Source organism: Vulpes vulpes, unplaced genomic scaffold, assembly GCF_048418805.1.
Source record: "Vulpes vulpes isolate BD-2025 unplaced genomic scaffold, VulVul3 Bu000000642, whole genome shotgun sequence".
In the NCBI taxonomy this organism is placed as follows: domain Eukaryota; kingdom Metazoa; phylum Chordata; class Mammalia; order Carnivora; family Canidae; genus Vulpes; species Vulpes vulpes.
Window position 1 is genome coordinate 618,507 of NW_027325668.1, and position 19,943 is coordinate 638,449.

The following is a 19,943-nucleotide window of genomic DNA, read 5'->3' on the forward strand; positions in this document are numbered from 1 at the left end:
GATGACTCCTATCTCCTTGACCCCTTGCTCCAGCCATTCTGGTGTCTGTGCTACTCCTCAAACATACCCAACATCGTGTGTATATTTCTTTCTTTCTTTCTTTCTTTCTTTCTTTCTTTCTTTCTTTCTTTCTTTCTTTCTTTCTTTCTTCTTCTTCTTCTTCTTCTTCTTCTTCTTCTTTCTTTCTTTCTTTCTTCTTTCTTTCTTTCTTCTCTTTCTTTCTTCTTTCTTTCTTTCTTTCTTTCTTCTTTCTTTCTTTCTTTCTTTCTTCTCTTTCTTTCTTTCCTTCTTTCTTTTTCTTTTTCTTTCTTTCTTTCTTTTTCTTTCTTTCTTTCTTTCTTTTTCTTTCTTCTTTCTTTCTTTCCTTCTCTTTTTCTTTCTTAGATTTACTTATTTATTTGAGAGGTGGGCAGAAGGACAGAGAGAGAAAGAGTCTTAAGCAGACTCCCCACTGAGTACAGAGTTGACCTGGGACTTGCTCTCACAACCCTGAGATCATGACCTGAGCCAAAATCAAGTCAGCTGCTTAACCAACAGAGCCACACAGGTGCCCCTCAGAATCTTTCTGATCATTCTGTCTGGAATAGTCTTGCCCCAGATACACATCGGATTCATTCTTCATCTTCTTCAGATGTTTTCTTAAATGTCATTGAAGAGCTATACTTTGGCCACACTCCATGAGCCACCACCACTATTTCAGAACCCCATTTCTTCTCATCCTGATTTATTGCTGCCGGTGTAGCACTGATTGCCATCTGAGATGCTTCATATTATTTGTTTATTTATTGCCTCTGTCCCCTTCCTGGAATGTGGAGCCCAGGAGCTCACTGATGTAATACCTGTGTCTCCAATAGTGCTGGGTATTTAGTCGGCCTGCCCTAAATATTTGCAGAGTGAACGGATAATACATAAGATGTACTTGGTAAGTTGGCTTTAGATAAGTGAGGATGGTTGCTTGTTCCAGGAAGAGGGACCAGCAAGTTCATTGGCTCAGAGATAGAAGAGGTAGGGTGAACTGAAAGGAATAAAAGATTTGATGTGGATGGAGTACAGAAAGCAGAGGAAAGCAGAACTAGGTGATGTTTTGTTTTCCTTTCTGGTTCTACCACAATCATCAAAGACAGGATTCATGGCTATTTCAGACTCTTTGATGAGAACAGAAGGTGCATCAGGATTATCAAATGACTGACAGCTACAAAAAAGAATATTGTGCTTGTAAAGAAATTCTGTGTTGAAGTTGCAGATTTGACAAACTTTCCTGGAATAATTTGATATTCTTATTTGATGGAGAATACCCTTAGGGACACATATTTTAGGCTGCTAAAATGGAAATGTGGCTTTCTTCATCTTTTTTCTTCTGTCCAAATTTAGAGACTGTCCTTTCTCCATAAGACATTTTTGAAATATTTCAAAATATTATATTCTCTTTCCTTGGCTGTGAGGTTCTTTCTCTGGCTGTTTCTCTCATGCAGCCTGAGGACTTTCCACCTGGCGGATGGCTGCCTAGACTGAGTGATGAGTACATCTCATCTGATTTGGGGACCAGACCCTTGCTAGGGAATCGTGGAACTTGGGCTGGCCACTGTCATCCATAACATGAAATGGAAAGTTCACTTTTGAAAAACACACACGGTGAAAGAAAACATTCTTTTTATTTAAACATGAGAATAAAGCATGCAAGAAAAGATATTCCCTCAAATGAGAACTCTGCTGAATTAGGGGGAAAAAAAAACAAATGTATACATTTACTTACGAAAGTAGGGAGTGGTGCTAAAATGAGGTATGTTGCAGGTTTTTGAGTCCATCATATTGTTAGTTGTCAAAATTCTTCTTGACTCCTTCAGCTTAAATCATTTCTTCATGAAGAAAAAAAAATTCTTGTCTTGCAGCTACTTACAATCTTGCCAAGAAGAGCTGGAGGGAACAGAGAAATTGAACATCAAGTCCTTATCTGTGTGAGTTTGTCCCTGTGTAAGTCTGTGCTTTACCTATGTGGCTGCTGCTGCTGGTAGGAGGGAATTCTTTGGAAGAGGGTATGGTTGGCAGGGACAAGGCTAGGGTGCAAGAAACAATTCTGGCCGTATGGAGGGCTTTTGTTCACTGTGCCTTAGCTAGAGGATGCGACACACCTGATCTTCCTCTGGACAGATTTGCTATGATGAATAATCAAGAATTGTATAGGGGGCACAGCATCATGACATGCTGGATGTGTGTGGCCTGTTGGTGAATAAAGCCCGCCCTCAGTGTGAGGGCATAGTTCTGGGCAAGTTGCACAGTTTGGGGACAAACTGTTAAGACAAGTAGGGAATAACATTGTAAAGCAGAAAAACAGATTAGGTCCTGAGGTCTGGGGGTTACACGGGAGAGGTACACTTGAATTTCAACAGGATGAGTTATAGAAAGGCTAATCTTTTTGAGAAAATCAACAGTCATTGAAAGTGAATGTCATGATCGAACATCCGTTTTATTTATTTTTATTTCGCAAGCAATTCAAGGACATGTAACTAGACTGGGAGGTACAGAATAAAGAGCAAAAGCCTTATAAGCTGTTCCACTCTCCAGAAGTAATAATTTCACATCTCTCTTCTTCTGGAATAACTGTTTAAGAAATACTCTGTAAAGCTCCTGTATATAAGTACTGTATATGAAGTTAAAAAGTAAGAAAAAATAATAACATGAATAATAAAGAAGAGTGGGGGGAGAAAAGTGTCTGATTTTTACCTTTATTTTTTCTTTTTTAAAGATTTTATCCATTTACTCATGAGAGACACAGAGGCAGAGACACAGGCAGAGGGAGAAGCAGGCTCCCTGTGGGGAGTCTGCTGCGGCACTTGATCCCAGGACCCCGGGATCATGACCTGAGCCAAAGGCAGACACTCAACCACTGAGCCACCCAGGTGCTCCTTGATTTTTACCTTCCATAGCAGTAAGTCAGATAAACTTCGCAGTTTACAGACTAAGCTCGAGTGGTGAAATCTGATTATGTGGTTATTTGGAAGTCATGCCCTGAGAAACCATGCATTAAAGTGCTTGTAGATAGTTAAAGTTGCATCTAGAAATCAAGATGGTGAATGAATTGAAGAAAGGCAGAGGAATCCCGAGCCCAGAAGTTAGTTTGGGGGCCATGGCAATACTATAGGTTGCAAATGAAGAGAGCTTGGTCTGTGGTAGTGTCATGGGAATCAAAAGGCCGAGGCCAACATTTTACTAAAGTATGGGAGCTGGAAAACCAGGACATGGAGACGGTCATCCATAGAAATGATGATGCAGTTCTGATGTGAGGGAAATAGAGGGGGGAAGGGATGGGGAAAGTCTGTAAGAGACTTTCAGTCTCATTGCAAACATGTTACTAATATAAAGGAGTGATCTACAGTCCAAAGAATGCAAAGGATGGAGGAGGATGGTGAGGAGTCAAAGCCAGTGCCTTGAGCTAGAAAGAGGAAATGGAGACTAAGTGTTGACCCTTTCACTTATGTCTCAGAGAGAAGACAGTGAGAGAAGATGGGGTTTCCATGTAAAAAATCTGGGAAAACTGGTCTTTCTTGAACCATGTAAAGAAATAAAGTAGAAGATGCTTATAAACTGTAGTACACAGGGTTTCTTGAAACCATAGGATTGGAGCGGCCGGAGAGGCCACCTAAAAGCATCTGGAAATGGAAACAGGGCTGAGGGAGAGGGTGGAGCAGGGCTGGATTAATCTGGAATGAGAGCAGGGCACAGGATTGCATGTGATACCTATGAATTAAGAAGTGAAAAACTCGAAGTGCAATCCCAACATAATCCTAGTGTTTTGTTAATAATGTTTTACACATATATACAACCCTCACTTATGTCTACCATTATTCACGAATAATTCATTTAGTCATTTCCTGGCTTGAAGTTCTTAATATTTTTACCTCTAATTTTGCAATATGTTTTTTTTTCACTTAATTTCTCTCAGCTTTAGAAGGTAGAGAGAGAGACAGAGATAGAGACAGAGAAGCAGAGAGTGAGAGAGAGAAAGAGAGAGAGAGAGAGTTCACAAGCTCATGCATGCAGATATGCACCATGACTACCCTAAGAAATGATTCTGTGACTTTTTAGATAGACATGTTTTACTTGGTTTACTCAAACCAGCTTTCTTTTAAATTCCATAAATAAAGAATAAAAATACTTAGAAGATTTTCACTGAATTCAGATGTTTCCTTTCCTTAATAGGATTCAAATCTTTCCAAGTTGAAGTTTGTACCTCTGGCTCCAATTGACTTACATGAGCAAAAAGAAAAATCTTAATATTTTTTTTTATAACTGGAGAAACATATTTCTTCTATTTTTCACATAACTCACAAATAACTAGGTGGATTTTGCTTAAGCCTTCAAAAGAAATTCCATTTTAGCCTAGACACTAATGTGGAAAATTTGAGGCCAAATGATTCAACTTTTAAAGTCTTCTAACTAGGAGAAAGAGTGACAGAAAGAGAGAGAGACAGAGAGAGACAGAGAGAGACAGAGACACGGAGCAGAGAGATTGAGTTAGAGGGTAAGAGAGAAGGAAGGAGGAGGAGTGAGACAGAGAGAGCGAAAGCTAATTTATAAATTAATTGGAATACTTTTCTGGATCATTCATATATATACATATATACACATATATAAATGTTTTTATACATACATTTTTTACTCATTTTAAAATGAAAATTTTAAAATTTTACTTTCCCATTCTATGTAGTACTTATAGTACATATTTAAGCACTATTTGCTTAATGCATAGTACGTATTTGTAATTTTAGTTGAATTATTTCTGCTTATGAAAGTCATACAGGTTAATATTTTCTCTGGATTATATAATTTAAATACAACTTTCATATATTATGAAGAAAAGCAGAAGATGCTACATGGATATATATTAGTTCAGCACTAAACATTTATTAAATGTGTGTCGGGGTGGGGAGCAAAAACACAAAGGCCAGATTCACCAGACACAACCTCTGCATGTAGAACTCCCATGGACTTCAAAGGGTTTATGGCTCAAAAACCAGGCTCAGTACGGGGGAGGGAATGAATATCTGCCGCCAATTGCCAGTTGCCGAGTCCCAGCCAATTTCTACAAACTTGGAAGTTGTCCTTTTTGATTTTTTATCAGTGAAAAATGTCTGGAATGACTGGAGACACTTCTAAAGTTTTTCACTTTTTTACATTAGTATAGACTAAAATCTATTGGAAAAACTGGATTTTCGTTAAATACCTCCCAACTCTAATGTGCAGACTTAAAATGTTAATTTCTGTATTTTCTCCCGGACCAGTAATCTTTGTTTATTATTATTTGTATACATTTATTGGAATCATACTGTCCTGGGCTTGGAAAGCTTTTGTCACTTAGAGTGTAGCGTTGATTTCTGCTATAGGAAGATGCTTTGCGGGGGTTTTCGCTTAGTTCCTTCTTCCCAAGTATGATGTGCTTCCTGACTGCCTTCTGCCTTTCCCTGGTGAAATAGGAGTCACCAAATAGTCTCAATTGCTTTCCTTGCATTTTTTGGCCACTTCCTTAACCACATTAAGACAAGAAAGATGAATTTGGAGTCCATAGAGAATAATGTTTACCTTGATGGAATCCATCACCAAACCCATCACTAGAACAACCACGCATGCATTCCATTTTGTTCTTTTGAACAGAGATACCCATAAAAGGATTAAAAAAAAAACCCTAAATGGTAAACCCAAGCAATCCTAAATGGACAGCAAGAACCGACACCGTAATTGCTAAGGGGTTGACTTATCATTTACAGTCAGATCTGCTGGCTGCAATGTGCTCCAGGGAAAGCTTTCTGGGGGATTTATCAATAATACGGTTAAATGTGTCTTGCTGTCTTTTGCTGTAAAGTGCTATTGCGTGTATGCTTACAGGTGTGTGCTTGTGTGTAAGGTTCAGGACAAGTGAATGGTGGATCCGTGGTGATGGTCTTTGCAAAAGCAAATGATCTGTCGTGCTGTGAACCCCGGAACCTAGTATCCCGCAAAAGCAACGGATAGACATATGAAGCAGATATATGTCTCTTTTTCATGATGCCAAAACAATCTTGAGGAGCACATGAACTATTTATTAGTTTAGTCCACATGTTGCAAAACAGCCATCTTACCTCATTTCTGTCCCTTGTGTTTGGGATTTCTTTTTTCTAATCTGCATATAATGTGAAATATTTTTGTTTGTTTGTGGGCACAGTTTGGTAGGTTTTTGCTGCTCCTTCTTTTGTAGCCTGACAGCTGCAGCGAGTACACACATCTGCCATATTGATGTCAAGTGGTACACAGTCATTTTTTCGTAACAGCTGTTGTTGGCAGATCATTTCAACTATCTTGGGGATGAATGGAATATAAATGTTCATTGCACAAAGTATATAAAGCAGGGTTTATTGGATTTGACACTGTTTCTTATCAACATACTCTGTTTTCTTTCTAGTATTGTGATGCTAAGAATTTGGATACCATATGAACAACAAATTATTTCTCATCTAATTATCCAAGTGTTTAAGAATGCTGAAATGTTGCTGGTGTGACAAATCAGTGCCAGGAAAAAAAAAGTTTTGTTGGAAGAAGAGCTTTTGTGTATAGTGCCTACTTGAAATATATCACAATCTAAACTTAATATATATATACACATACAACTATTATATATATATATTTATTATATATAATGTAATACATTAAAATATACAAGATAATGAACTGAGTACATTGGTTAAATTTTAGTATTATGTAATAGGTTTAACATTGCTTTAATATTATCTGTCTCTCTATTAAAGATCTCTCTCTTCCTCTCTCCCACCTTCTCTCTGTCTCTCTCTGTGTTAGACCAAATGCCACTTCTCCTAAAGTACCACCATAGCATGTTAAATCTCCTGTGGTTCTGTGTGTTTCATCAAAGTTTTGTTTCTACAAAATCAATGCTTTGAACAAACTAAAAAGAATGTTGGAGGATTTCACATTAAAATGGAAATGTATTAAACACACACACACACCCACAGGGTTTGTCAGTATATGTATGTGTTCACTATGGTTAGAAACAAAGAAGGCATCTTAAGTAAAAGGAAATGATTAGTTATGGGGAAGAAAATTGCAAAGATGTAAAAATATTTGGGGGTAATTATCAAACAGGGAAAGATTGTTGGCGGTAGTTATGTGATTTGGCACTGTATGATTCTTCTTTTCGCCGTTTATCACTCTTTGGCATCAAAATCAATCAGTAATTTGTGAGCAAATCATTATTAGTAGAGATCCCTAGAACTTAGAGTATTTTGCAACCTGCACATTAGTCTCACACAAGAAAGTGAGAAACCTTGATGACTGGGTACTGCCAGTTTTAATTTGTTTTGTATCAATTCTACAAGAATAGAGTCTTGGAGCCCACATGAAAGTCATACTGTTGACTTTCGGTTGGGAACACACACATCAATAAAGACCATGCAGTTCAAAGTTACCTCTTGTTGTCTCTGTGTCGCCACTGTCCTTTTAGTGATCTCCAATTTCATGGCTTTAAACGCTGTCTATATACACTGATGACTCAGCCCAGATTTTCCTATCTCCAGCCCAGATTTTCCTTTCAACTCCAGACTCGCTGGTCCAATAGCTTAGGAGATGTCCTCACCCCCTTGGGTATCTAATCTAACTGTTCATTTCTTCATTTATCCTACCATTCCTGTGGTCTTTCTTACCCAAAAAAGAAAAAAAATAACTTTATTCTACTGGTTGCTTAGGCAAAATGATGTGAGTTACTCTTTATTTCTTTTTTAATTGCATACCTCCCATTCAGTCCACCAGCGAACATTGTTAGCTTTTCCATCAAACTGTATATTCAGCATCAACTAATTTCCCAGCTCATGCATCCTACCACTATTCTCTCTCCCCAGAATGATTTCAGTAGCTTCCCACATGAGCTTTCTCTTTTTATCCCCCTAAGGTAGAGTCTCAACGCAGCAGTCAGATGTTAGAAAAGTTTGAAAAAACTTGAGTCAGCTTGTGTCACTCCTCAGCTTTAAACCTTATAATAACTTCCTATTTCATCTTGAGTAAAAGTGATGTCCTTACTGAGAACTCCTAGTTCCTACATGACCTCATCCTTTATTCTTCTCAAAACTCATCTTTTAAAGCTTCTCTTGCCACACTGACTTCTTCCTATTCCTCAAACATGCTGGGCATATTTCTGCCTTACAGTCTTTTCATTTGCTCTCCTGCCTGGAATAGTCTTTACTCCAGTCATGAATAGATGTATGCATGACTGACTTACTCATTCCTTTGGGCTTCCACAAGGCAAGGTTTGCTCTGGCCATTCTACCTAAATTATCCTCATCTCCGCTATCACACACTATCCTCTTACCTGAATTTAATCTTTTTATGACATCTTTTTTTTTTTTTTATCACCATCTGGTATTATATAGTCTGTACTTTTTCACCAAAGTAAAAGTTCCACGAGTCTGGTTTTGTTTTGTTCTCTAATATAACTTCAGACGCTAGGAGAGTGCATGGCATGTGATAGGCACTCAATAAAGATTTTTGACTTGATTGAATATATTGATTTGGCGTCATTTGTAAAGTCTCATTGAAAACTAAATGTATTAAAAAGATTGCTAGAATTAAAAAGATTGATATTAGAATAAGAAGAAATAAATAGCTTTTTCAACTTCTCTTTTGGAGTGGAATGCAAGCGGACTTTCCCCCCCCATAAAGACAATAGTGTTCTTATTCTGATCAACCTTTCTTGTTTGCAAAGAAGAACTTTCTGTATAGAAGGAAAAGGCATCATGACTCTAAAAAAATTCCTCCATCTTCCCCTGAATACTACATATATGCATATATGAATACCAATATATAGGTACATGTAGATGTATATATATATCACATTTTAGAATAATGCAATTGAATTAAAATCTTCAGTGGAAAATTGACATAAAATGTTTTAAAATAGTGAGAAGATTCAATAAATTCCTACATGTTCATGGGTTGGTTTCTAATTAATATAAGGTAGTTTATGATTATTTTATCAAATACATTATCTTACTTTAAGATTGTAAAGAAACACCCATAGAATGAATGAGAAAGAGGAATAAACATATCAAATAATATTATAAGGGCCGAGATAACTGTATTTTAATTTTTTACCAAAATATATGGATTTTTTTTCTCATTTCTCTGCCATTGGCAATTTCTGAGAAAAATCCAGAAATGAAATAACTCTGAAGTGTGAGGTCACAGTAACCTGATTTAATGCAGAGGATGTGCAATCCAATACAAGACTTTTATTTGAAGATCCAAATTCTGTTTTCAGATCAGAAAGATTCTTTCCTTTTCAGACACCTTCACATGCACGCCATGGGATATTTTGGATTTTGTTGCAGACTGATGTAACCATTGTTGGGCAAGTTACCCATGACTTCATCCCGCATACAAATGACAGCTGGGAAATTTAGTATGCGTATGTAATGATTTGACACATATGCATAGAATTAAATGTCTCAGGCTGCTCTGATGTTCCATGTTGTTTTACTTGGTACTTGATGATAGAGAGTGGCAGAGTTAAGAGATTTTAAGAACATGTAAGAACAATCCTAGTGACTTCCAGTAGGCGAAACATAGTTTCAAGAAGTGACTGATAAATATGTGAATGAGCACTGGTCTAGGAATCTGAAAACCTGAATTCTGGGGCTCAGCTCCATTATCTCTAAGGACGTGGCCGAGTGGCCTCTGCTTTGAGCCAAATATTTCTCATTTTCAAGATGGAGAGGATAATCATGGTCTTGCTTAAATACAAGTTATTGGGAATATTAGAAAGTGTAATAACAGTTGGAAAATGCTAAGAGTTTCTACACTTTTACATGGATAAAATGAGCATCCGTTGCAGACAGTATGGGAGCAGGATCAAGATAACACCAAAATTCCAAGTTGGATTATAAAGCTAACACATAACTGATAAAATTAGGCATGTGCAAAAGGTGACATAAACATGCAATATTTCTAGTGCCAGAAACAAGAAGAGCAAGACAAGCCTGGCCAAGTTAGTGTGTTTAAAGCTGGTCAAGAGTAGTTAACTTTACAATGTTGAAAAAGAGAACATACTCTGTAGATGGTGTTTTAGGGCGGGTTTCCCAAAGCATACCCTGAGATGAGGATTCATAGGCATGTTACTTATTAGGAAAAAATCCTTGAAAATATTAAGGGAGTAGAGAAGTGAGGAGATCATGTAAAGGTGTGCTGTCGACTCATGTCCCACAAAAGATAATTTTGGCTGAATCCCACACCAGAGATCCCTTTTTTTTTTTTTTTCATTAATTTATTTGAGAGAGAGAAAGCATGAGCAGGGGGGAAGGGTGGAGAGAAAGAATCTCAAGCAGACTCTCTGCTAATCAGGGAGCCGGTCTTGGGGCTCCATCTCATGACCCTGAGATCATGACCTGAGCTGAAGTCAAGAGTTGGCGGCTTAACCAATTGAGCCACTAACGTGCCTCCCACACCAGAGATCTTGATATCTCGTTGGTTACACCTAGATCTCAGGAAAATAGAGTGAGAGTCTTGAGGAAACACACCGATATACAAGCCTGATAAACTGAATTCAGACAGTTTGCAGCATGATTGTAGAGATGAATGGACATTTTAAAATATTTGTTCACTTAGTCATCTGTATGTTCTATGGCATATGCGTAGACACTACGTGACATATTCTGAGTGAGACATTAGGGAGTCAAAGAGATTGGAATCAAAGAAATTACAATATGTTGGGAGAGACAGAATTAGAGAATTTATAATAAATAAGGATGAGTGTTATGGGATCTCCCAGGCTTTACCTGCTTCTTGGCACCTATGATTGAAGAGACAGCAAAGCAGAGAATAACCTCTAAGTGTTGTCTTGGTTTCCGATTCTGCTCCATCATTCATCACCCTGTGACCCTGGGCAAATTACCCAATCTCTGTGCGTCAGTGTTCTCATCTGGGCCACGGAGATCATAACTCTGTGTAACGGCTCATTTGTTTTTTTCGAAGGCTAAGTGAGGCAATACATTAAAAAATACATCGAAGACTGTTAGGAAGTTTATATTTATTTCTACTGGATATTCGATTCATACAAATAATCTCCGTTTTTCTGAATGCACGAAGAATCCTAAATATAATTTGACTTTTCATTTAGATCTGCACAGAGGAAGAAAAAGCATTAGTGAAAGCATACTAGTGGCTTAGTCTCTTGGCAGTTATATTTCACATTGTAAATCCAACTTCAGTTTTATAGTCCTTAAGCAAAATAACAACAAAATGTCGTTTAACATCTTTACTGCAGTGTAAGGCAGGGTGGAGTCAGGTGACTGGAGGATCTTTCTCTTGTGCTCAAGAAGTCTGCCTCCCGACTGGCCTACCCTGTTCTTCAAGTGGTACACGGTGCAATGAACATTTGAAGGTTAGAGGGAACAGAGCTCTTTCTAAAGATTTACATCCTTAAGAAAGACTGGAAGGACACCTGGGTGGCACAGTGGTTGAGTGTCTGCCTTTGGGTTGGGTGGTAACCCTGGGGTCCTGGGATGGAGCCTTGCATCTGGCACTACTTCTCCCTTTGCCTCTCACTCTGCTCATCTCTCTCTCTCTCTCTCTCTCCCTCTCTCAAATAAATAAATAAAATCTTTTTAAGAATTTAAAAAATAAAATAAAGGATAAAATGTAAAAATGAGAGGAGGGGGATGCCGAGACTAAACTATAGTGTGGAGGTATGCACATTTAGGTGATAAGACCACAAAGAAGGAGCACCTGGGTGGCTCAGTGTTTGAGTGTCTGCCTTCAGCTCAGGTCATGATCCCGGGATCTTGGGATTGAGTCTCGCATCAGGCTCCCTGCATGGAGCCTGCTTCTCCCTGGGCCTGTGTCTCTGCCTCTCTCTCTTTCTGTCTCTCATGAATAAATAAATAAAATCTGAAAGAAAGAAGAAAGAAAGAAAGAAAGAAAGAAAGAAAGAAAGAAAGAAAGAAAGAAAGAAAGAAAGAAAGAAAGAAAGAAAGAAAGAAAGAAAGAAAGAAAGAAAGAAAGGAAGGAGACTGGAAGTGCCAATTCTTGAGGCTGATGTGGTGAAGGCACAGGGCTTTATTTACCTCCTCTTTACCCCATTGGTGGTGGAGGGATTCCTGCCCCCAGATTATGGGGATTACTGGACAAATCACAAGAGCAGTTTATCAGTCACATAGGCTCACAGCTCAGGGAAGAGGCCACCGCACGTCATGTAGGCTACTCCGGGTTGCATTCAGAACAGCCCAGGGGCTGTGGAAGGCAGGCTTCAGAGTACCTACAGAATGGGTGCCCCTTGGGTCTGGTGGGAGGGTGTCATTAGGTCATTTGAATTCTTCTGCTGGTTGGCAGGGAACTGCAACCTGCTATTCAGGGACGAGCAGAGACCACACCTGGTCTCTTTGACACGGAGGGCTGTTTGGCTCAGGGATCCAGGCTGCCACAGCAGAGGAAGGCCAGTCCATGCGCTCTGGATTTCAATAGTTGTCAAGGCAACATACAATCTTGAGCCTGAATTTTAGGCCTTATACCAGGGAGGAGTGAGAGGGGAGGGAAGGCTCCTCGGCTAGTTGTGCTAAAGAGAAATTGGAGAGGAATTGTATGTTTGCTGGAGAGGTTTTGCACACATTATTGTAGGTGTGCAAAGTAAAGCCTCCTCTTCCCTCTCTCCTCCAAAACCTTCCCTAACACCTACTTCTGTAACGCAGGATTCCATACAAGGAGATCCTTAAAGGGAAATCGAAGTCATGCTGAGGGGTGTGGCAAGGTTGGCATGGGCTTAGGTTACGGGCTGCCTGTGGCGATAGTGCTCCTGAGCCACAGTCATCAGTATTTTGTGAGCTCCATTTTCTGAGTTCACATCTGCTTTCCAATTTTGTCAGCCCCCCTGAAGCTCCGACCCTGGGTTCTTAGTTATTTGCCAAATAAATGCCAATCAGCGGGTCTTCTCGGCTGATACCCCCTAGCAGGTCATGTGCTTTCTGATGTTTGAAAAGTATCTGACGTATGAACGATCTAAGTTCAGTTTGCTTCTCCTGAAATATATTTGCTACCTTTCCTCTCTGGTAATTTTCTGCTGGTTCACATTTTTTTCCCTTTTTCTTTCTTTCTTTCTTCTTTCTTTCTCTTTCTTCCTTCCTTCCTTTCTTTCTTTCTTTCTTTCTTTCTTTCTTTCTTTCTTTCTTCTTTCTTTCTTTCTTTTTTTGTAACTTCTTCATAGATTATACAGCAGGAAACAAATCTTTTAGAGAATAAATTACTTGACTTTTCCATTAAGTATTTTCACAGAACTTACTTGGAGTATAATTTTATCCTGAAGCAGTTTTTTATCTTTTAAATATCTATCTTTGACCTTGTGTTGGAAAATTCCCTTAAGAGAATATTATTAATATTTCTAGGAACTGTGTCTGTGATTGCATCGAAGAAAAAAAAAAGAGGGAAAATGAAAGGCAGACCATAACTGATTCTTACACTCTTTAAAAATATTCAGAAATAGGTGAGAGAAAGTGCACAGATCTAAGATCTGACAGATGTTTTTATGCACATTCATATAATTATTTTAAAGATTTTCTTGAAAAGCCTATGGGTCATTTCTTGGTTGTGGATAGGGTCTTCAGACATAGTGAGGAGTAGATGGAGGAGTAGAAAGAGATAGAAAAAGGAAGTAGAAGTAGTATTTTGGAAGCATGTTAAAGGAAGTTTGAGGTATAGCCTCAGAATTATGCGGTTTCCAGGTTGTTTCTTTTTATTCCTTTTACCTTTCATTCCAAATTGCCCAAGAGACTTTTTCAAGGTTTTTTGTTTGTTTGTTTGTTTTTGTTTTTTTGACTCATCAGCATTTTTTTTCTCTTCTCAGAAACTCAGTAAGTGGTAGGCTCTGCGGTGGATAGACAACCCACAGTATAATTTAAAAACCTGTTAGTCTTAACCTTGACCTACTTTGACCTTCCAATTCTTTTCTGAGGATGTGGTGAGCATCTACTGTCTTGAGATCTCAACCCCTCTTTCCATCTCTTTGTTGCCATAGTGCCCCATTTCATCTTGGATGATGGCCTCTCACCATTTTTACCCAAGGTGATGTACTCTCCCTTATATTTATGCCATTATTTACATTTGCATAACCCCATGAATCTCTGTTTTACTTGTACCACTCTGGTTTATAAATTATATCCTAGAGGTAAATGAACTCTCTTTTTGTCCCATTTGTGCATTTTAACATTAAGTGACTGTGAGAAGGAGTTAAAGCAGATGCTCAGAGATCCTCTCACCCCCTTTTATGGATGGTGGGAATGTTCCTGGCAGAAAGAAAAGAAAGTAAGTGACCCAATCTCATCTCCTTGTCAACTTGACCTTTGGCTAATGTTCTTTGTTATGAAAAAAAGCCCTTAACTTTGAACATGCCTTTAGCAGGATGCCTCTAGCTAAGGATTTCCTGGAAAAATAGAACCAAGGATCCAAAAGACATGGATTCCTGGATAATGCAGGCAATACCACTCCTTGGAGTTGTTTCATATTTAAATGTTCCAGCTGTATGAGGTACCCCATAAAACTCACTTAGAGGATTAATTTATTCTGAGCCAGAATCTGGGGAGCTGCCATGGATGTCTCAGATGGCTGTTTTGACTGAGCCTTGTGCTTGTTGCATCCTTATAATCGTTTAGTAAAATTGGATACCAGATAAAATCTCTGATTTCTCTGACTCTGATTTGACAAGCAAGCTCTGTAAGTTACTTCAGTCACCTAAATTTGTCAAGTGAGGTTTGACTGTATCACTAAAGATACCAGCTGAACATGACCTACGAGAGATTTAAGTCAGGGTCTTTTTAGAGTCTTGTATAAGTGCTAGAACATGTATAATTCGTGTCTCGTAAAAGCCTGGATGATTGATATGTATGGTTTCCTTATCTATTTTTTAAATACCAAATGTTATAGATCAGTTTGTTAAAATGGGACTCTTATGGCCTCATTGTGGAATGATGGTTGAAGATTACTAACAGAATCATCACGGTGCAAGGTCATATTCTCATCCCCGAGAGGTCTATGTCCAGTATTGATTTACATGGGCTCTAAAAATCTAGGTCCCTTGTGTCAATCAGGAGAGCTCTGAAGGGTCATCTCAGCTTTAGAATTCAGTGTTAGGCTGACTGAGGCCTTTGTTGAGACTGTAGGGCAACCATCACCTCCCTCTGTCCACTCTTCCTTCCTTCTCTTGCCTTTCTCAGGTGTTGACTCTTAGGACACTCACTGATAAACTTTCTGCATGCTAACCTCTGACCTCCACCTCAGAGTGGGTCTCCAGGAAGCCAGGCTATTATAGTAACCTTCATGGTTTTTGCATTATGCTCAAGAAGTTCACAAATAAGCAAGAAGTATGTACTGTTATTTGACTCTTTGATGTGTCAGATAAAAATTTGGGATGGCTAATTTTTAAGGATGAGATTTATTTTAATTTTTTAAAGATTGATTTATTTATTTTGGAGAGAGAGAGAGCGAGCACATGCAGGAGGAGGAGCAGAGGCAGAGGGAGACAAGCAGACTCCCAACTGAGCATGGAGCCTGATGCAGACCTTGATCCTAGGAACCTGAGATCATGACCTGATCTGAAACCAAGGATTGAGCACTTAACCAACTGCACTACCCAGGTACCTCACATTTATTTTCTTAAGTGTGTTCAAATACAATTCCTTTAGGTTCATGGAAGAAATACATCTTATTGCATTAGCCTAAATTATTTATGTGGAAGTATTTCAGAGAAAATTTAATAGTGGGTCATGTGAAATAAAATCATTTTTACTTTCACTGCCTGAGATACTAATACATAAATCTAATGAAAACACTTAATTGCTTATAGTTTATTAGTTCATCAGCAATGAATTTGTGCTAATTTAAATTTCTGAAATACAGTTTTTCATTTTGGAGGATACATTTTCTTGTGGTGATAATGCTTCGCTATCTTCTCAGAAGGATACAAAACTAAAATACATCCTCTCTTGCTTTCAAAATAAAATAATGTATTTCTCTCTATATCTTGTAGATTTATTTATTTATTTATTTATTTATTTATTGTTAAATATATTTCTAGTATTCTAAACTATTGATTTAAGTTCTCATTAAGATGACAGAAAATTTCAAACTGATTGCCTTTTTAATAAATGTTTGCCATTTTCAGGACATTTCCTGAGGGTCTGCAAATGGAAGGCTGAGTAATTTTTCTCTTGCATTGTCCAGGCTTGTGGCAGAAAGGTGAAGGGATGGTGGGAAAGAAGAAGGAAAATAAACACCCAACTAATCCTGAAAACAAAAGGCATTTAATAATTCTTCCATTTGTGTCCAGAGTTTACAATATAGAAAAACAAAGTTTTTAAAAAATAAGTTCTGGGATCCCTGGATGGCTCAGCAGTTTAGTGCCTGCCTTTGGTCCAAGGGCATGATCCTGGAGTCTCGGTGTCGAGTCCCACATCGGGCTCCCTCCATGGAGCCTGCTTGTCCCTTTGCCTGTGTCTCTGCCTCTCTCTCTCTTTCTCTCTCTGTGTCTCTCATGAATAAATAAATAAAATCTTAAAAAACAAATAAGTTCTGATGCTTATGAAAGGAAACATTTAATTTTATAACCAATTACATTAATTATGTCTTCTCTGTAGCAGGTAAGAATCACAGAATTAAAGTAAAATGTAGGTTCTTTGAATAAAACAACAGCTACCCCTCCCACAAAAAAAAAAAAAAAAAAAAAAAAAGAGTAGCTAAGAGTTTCCCTAGTAAATGCAGAAAGTATAGTCTTCACGTTGGGTTTTATTGATCTCTGGAACAGTAGCTCCCCCTGAACTGAGGGCCATACCAGAATTAAGGAAAGATCTTTCCATCCCAGAGACCAGACATTTGGAAGGCAGCCATTGTGAGTATAAAACGTGAAGCTGGCCAAGTACTTTATTTCTTATTGGATTCTTGACTCTTTCTGACTCTCATCATTTAGTGAGTCATGACTGACAGTGTGTACGCACATCTGCAGTCATTGATCCTTAGAGAAATGTCTCCAGGGATCTCCACGGCTTTCTTTTGACCATATCAAACAGGAACTTTCTTTCAGTCCCAGAAATTGCAGAAGCCAGGGCAGAGAACCCCAGACAGTAGGGCTCTGATTTCACCCTGCACATGTAAGAGTGCAGATTGGTTCCAGGTCAGGGTCAAATAAAGAAAAGTCTGAAATGGGTGCCTCTGATCACTCCAGAATTGCCCTGGAATGCACACTTTGTGATCTTGAAAGCTTCATGGGAATCAGGGGTGGAATTATACAAAGGACACAGGACTTGAAATCCTCAGACATGGTTTCAGCCGAGCCTCAACCCCTCCTAGCTGGGATATTGGGCAAGTTATTTAAATTCTCCAAACTGTTTCTCTTTTGGCAGATGAGAGGCAGTAATATAAATCTGTGTAGTCAGATTAGTGGACATTTCAAGGACAGCTGGATTTTTATGTGAAATCATCCAATTTTAAATGCTCTATTAAATTTTATTTTTTTAATTGTATAGATTAAAAACAAATTGGATGAGTTCTTCTTTAGGACAGGCCCAGCGAAGTCCATCTTTTTCCCTCTGGCCCTCCCTGCTCAGCTTCTCGAAATAAATTGTCTGCTTCCAATCCTTCTTTTTTCTCTGTACTCATCCTCACACCATACACTCCAATTCTGACTTCTACTCTATCACCCCATGAAAAGAATGTCTGTAAGAACCCTCAGGATCCATGTCACTAAACACAATGAACATTTTTCAGTGTATCTTACTTGACCTCTAAGTAGCATTTGAAAATCTCAAACATCTCTTCCTCTTTGAAATCCTCTTTCCTTGTTGTCATGGACACATAATTCTGCAATTCTGCTTTCTCTTATCTCCCTGGGTGACCTCTTTCAGTTTCTTTCAGAAAGGTGTCTTCCTTCGTCCTCTGACTTTAGATATGATGTTTTTAAGACTTCCTCCTAGCTATTTCCTTTTTGTCACTCTGTAGATATTCTCTCCATTCTCTTCACAGATTTAAATCACATCCGTGCTCATGGCTTCATGTATAGTTTGCACAACTAATGAGTCCCAAATGTGTACCTCCAGTCAATCTTCCTGTGGGCTACTGAAGTCAATTGCTTTCTAAGTATCTCATTTTTCACTCAAACTCAATATACCTAAAATTCATTATTTTTTTCACCTAAAAGCTGGTTGTCCTTTAAGATTTCATGTCTCAGTGCTGTTATTAACATTTATCCACTTGTGCAAGCTAGAAATAGGGGAAAAACTACCATTGTAATTTCCTCCCTCTTTCCCTGGAATTTCTAATCCATGTGCTTACACATCCTTTAAAGCATCCACTTCTCTCCACTACAATATTGTCATTTTGGTTAAAGCAACAAAATCGACTCTTGAAACCACCTCTACTCTTTTCCTTTTCTATGCATTCAATAGATACTGGTTCATTAATAAAAAAAAATCTGATTATGTTTCTTTGCTGTTGAGTTTAACCAGTTCTTTATATATCTTGGATACTAGCTCTTTATCTGATATGTCATTTGCAATCCAATCATGAAATGGGCAAAAGACATGAACAGAAATTTCGCCAAAGAAGACATACACATGGCGAACAAGCACATGAGGAAATGCTCCACATCACTTGCCGTCAGGGAAATACAAATCAAAATCACAATGAGATGCCACCTCACACCACTGAGAATGGGGAACATTGACAAGACAGGAAACCACAAATATTGGAGAGGATGTGGAGAAAGGGGAACCCTCCTGCACTGTTGGTGAGAATGTGAACTGGTGCAGCCACTCTGGAAAACTGTGTGGAGGTTCCTCAAAGAGTTAAAAATAGACCTGCCCTATGACCCAGCAATAGCACTGCTGGGGATTTACCCCAAAGATACAGATGCAGTGAAACGCAGGACACCTGCACCCTGATGTTTAGATCAGCAATGTCCACAATAGCCTAACTGGGGAAGGAGCCTTGGTGTCCATCGACAGATGATGGATAAAGAAGATGTGGTCTATGTATACAGTGGAATATATTACTCAGTCATCAGAAAGAATGAATACCCACCATTTGCTTTGACGTGGATGGAACTGGAGGGTAGTATGCTGAGTGAAGTAAGTCAATCGGAGAAGGACAATCATCATATGGTTTCATGCATACGGGGAATATAAGAAATAGTGAAAGGGATTATAGAGGAAAGGAGGGAAAATGAGTGGGAAAAATTAGAGAGAGAGACAAACCGTGAGAGACTCCTAACTCTGGGAAATGAACAAGGGGTAGTGGAAGGGGAGGTGGGCGGGGTGATGGGGTGAATGGGTGATGGGCACTGAGGGGGGCACTTGACAGGATGAGCACTGGGTATTATACTATATGTTAATAAATCGAATTCCAATAAAAATATACAAAAAATCTGATTATGTCTCTTTCCTTCTCAAAACTATTCATGGATAGCTAGCTTTTGAGGGAGATTTAATTAAATTTATTTATTTATTTATTTATTTATTTATTTATTTATTTATTCATTTTTACGATTTTGTGGCCATAATATCTATTTACTAACTATGTGATCTGGGCTTCCTTCCTCTGACTAGTTTATCACGGACTGCTTTTCATTTAATAATTTACCCTCTAGCCATCTTTCAGTTCCTAGAATTCACCAGAGTCCTTTCTGTCTCAGATTTTCTTTATTTATTTTTAATTTTTATTTGTTCATGAGAGACACACAGAAAGAAGCAGAGACATAGGCAGAGGAACAAGTAGGCTTCTTGCGGGGAGCCCAACACAGGGTTCGATCCCAGGACCCCAGGATCATGACCTGAGCCAAAGGCAGATGCTCAACCCCTGAGCCACCCAGGTGCCCACTCAGATTTTCAACCTGGACCACACCTTCTTTTCCTGACACCTCTAAATTTTCATTCCCTTGC

The 19,943-nt window shown here is 38.6% G+C and overlaps 1 long non-coding RNA gene across 3 annotated transcripts in view; it reads left to right on the plus strand.

Moving 5' to 3' along the window:
• Positions 1 to 19,365, plus strand: part of LOC140596403 (uncharacterized) — a 49,039-nt gene extending 29,674 nt beyond the window's left edge. For 2 of the 3 annotated variants that reach the window (XR_011998387.1, XR_011998385.1), the window contains 2 exons: positions 14,036 to 15,650; positions 16,178 to 19,365. This is a non-coding gene — a long non-coding RNA (uncharacterized lncRNA). The remainder of the gene's footprint in view (positions 1 to 14,035; positions 15,651 to 16,177) is intronic. The other variant, XR_011998386.1, reaches the window with a different exon arrangement.
• The last annotated feature ends 578 nt before the right edge of the window (positions 19,366 to 19,943 follow it).